Source organism: Cryptomeria japonica, chromosome 11 (assembly GCF_030272615.1).
Source record: "Cryptomeria japonica chromosome 11, Sugi_1.0, whole genome shotgun sequence".
Taxonomy (NCBI): domain Eukaryota; kingdom Viridiplantae; phylum Streptophyta; class Pinopsida; order Cupressales; family Cupressaceae; genus Cryptomeria; species Cryptomeria japonica.
In genome coordinates, this window is record NC_081415.1 from 219,488,064 (window position 1) to 219,491,028 (window position 2,965).

Below are 2,965 nucleotides of genomic sequence, written 5' to 3' on the forward strand. Positions count from 1 at the left end.
CAGATGCAATTTATTATTTATGTTAGATAAAAACAAATTTGATTGCCCAAGAGTTGATAGAGAAGCTTGAATTAGAGACATATGACCACACTCATTCAAATTATTTTGATGTGGATGAAGCAAGGGGTTAATATTAATATTACCAAATATGACAACATTAAGTTTGGATTAATGAGGTTATATTATGGATGAAGCAAGGGATTAATATTTATATCATCAAATAAGGCAACACTAAGCTTGGATTAATGAATTTGTATTGATAATTTGTTAATAAATGTTGTTTCTCTTGATGATTTGGTGTAGCATTTAGAAACCACTATTTGTACAATAATAATGTTGTTAGAAATATTACATAATAGATATTAGAGTATAACCTCCCAAACAATATTAAGAATGTTAGTAAATAAATTAAAATTAAAATATTTTTATGTTTGTAAAAAATTATTAATAAGTAATCTTAGTTGTGTGTAAGAAGGTTCTTGTTAATTAGTTGAGTGACTACTCTATATAAGACTTTTATGAAACCTATGTAAATTAATAATATATTATTAAATTGCACTTAATATATTCATAATAACATTGTTGCTGATCATAGAGTAATTTGTAAATTTTATGCTCACCATTTTAATATGGTATCAAAGTGGGAGAAGATTAATTTTGCATTGGTATTTTAATTATTGCCCAAGGGTCGATACCAATCACATCCATTTGTCACATGAATACAAAGCTATTATTCTCTTGGGATTTTAGACAAATGGTATAGATTGTTCAATGGTTTAAGTTTCTAAGTACTATCGTGCAAAGTTTTATAGCCTATGAGAACTCTAAATTATTGTAAAATCTTTTTGGATTGTCTCATTCACTATATGTTAGCAAATGATTGAATAAGACATTAGAAGCATTGTAATAAGGAGGAGGACGTTGAAAATAGCGCATCATAGATGTTATACTATATTTTAGTAAATAATAAGTTTGGTACGACTATTTTTGAAAAAAAATTGAAAAATAGGAGAGCAGGGTATTTGGAGACGACCGCGGCTATTCTTGCTTCAAAATGGACCTTTCATACAGCCTGATAGCGATGTGTTAGTCAATCGCAGCCATTTATTGCAAAATCGATAGTGTAAAACGCATGACAAACATGCATGTTAGTCAATCCATACTATCATTTTAGAGCCAGAATAGACGCGTCCTTTGGAGACACCACTTTTTTTTAATATAATTTATTAATTTCTAATAGTAAAGTCAAAGATATTAATATCACAAAATTGAATTAAATATGTTAATTTCTAAGATTTTGAGACGTCTCTGAGACAAATACCAAGGGATTGGAGACACGTCTCCATGCAACTATGGTAAATAATATTTTGAATGTTAGTCTAAACTAATAATTAGTATTAGATGTATGTGGGAAATTTCATGTCAATTAATTGGGTTAGTTACTCTATATAAAGTTTTTATAAAGCCCATATTAATGAATGTGATATTATTCAAAATTGTATAATATATTTTTATAATATCATTATTCTTGATCATGATGTAACTTATCAATTTTGTGCTCACCATTTTAATAAATTCAATCTTCATTATTGTTGATCATGGTGTAATTTATCAATTTTGTGCTCACCATTTTAATAAATTCAATCTTCATGAAAAGAATAAAAAATATTGGTGATTAAGGAAGGGAAAGGATACATTCTCAATGCTTACCTAATGTAAGGATAAAATATCTCTTGTTTTAGTTAAATAAGCAAAATGACTCAAAAAAATTATAGTAGATTTCTATTACTTATATTGGAAAATGAACATGATATTTTACATAATAGAGTAGAAATAAATGATTGATTAATTACAATTGTTAAATAAAGGTTTTAAAGATCTTAAGAATGTTCTATTGAAGAGAGAGGATAAGAATAATTTTATTTTTCTACCCAATTACCCACTCTAGAACATTGGTTTGTAATAAGAAATACAAAAGCTTATAAGAGATGTGGATCACCCATTATTACTATAGAAAACAAGGATGGAACCAAAAAAATCTATGCTTAGTATCATTCCTTAATCAAAATTATCCTCAAGAATCGACACCCAGTTCCATGCATAGATATCTCATTTAGTTCTAGTCTTTTCTTTTAAATTTAAATTAATTTAGTAGTTATTTGGGTGTTAATATTAATTATGTTGAGACGTTTATTAAATCATGTTTCATATCTTAACTCATAGCATAATTATGATTTAGTATTTTGAATTTTGAGTACATTAATCATTGTATTTTTTAATGAAATTTTCTTCGTGTGCGCATGAAGTTAGTATTTTGTCGATCTCTATTTGGGAAAATAGCATTGATATCTACCTCAATATTTTAGCCTTAGATCTGTTAGGGTTTAGGTTTTATCTATTCTCACGGTGGAATGCACCATTTGAAGGATTCATGAAGCTAATCTTAGTTTTAACTGACACAATAGGAACATTCCCAAGCTCTGGGTGACCTGTACAGTGGAGTGAATCTCCACAGAGAGTCGATTCCCCAATACATCACCTAAAACTAAGTGTTGCTACAAGGAAAAGGGATAGAATTGAATTTAAAAATGAAAAAAGGAGATGGTGCACCAGAAATTCAATGCTTTGCATTTGCTGAAGCATGCACATTGTGATTGAAGAACTATTACGCCTTACATAACTCAAAATTTAACATACCTCTACATAATTATTTCATAGAAAAGTTTGACATCCATGACAATCTTCAGAAGGAAAGCTTTTCACAACTGAAACTTGCATAAAATTAATAAACACAAACAATAACCTGTAAAGAATATGCACTGCTAATAAGGAAAAGAGAACGAGATAACAATTCAAGGATAAACAGATTTATCACAAGAAAAAAATAATCATTCTATTGAAATGTGCAAAATACAGCTTATGAGAAGGTAGAAATGGCTCTTTATTGATACAAAAAGCATTACAT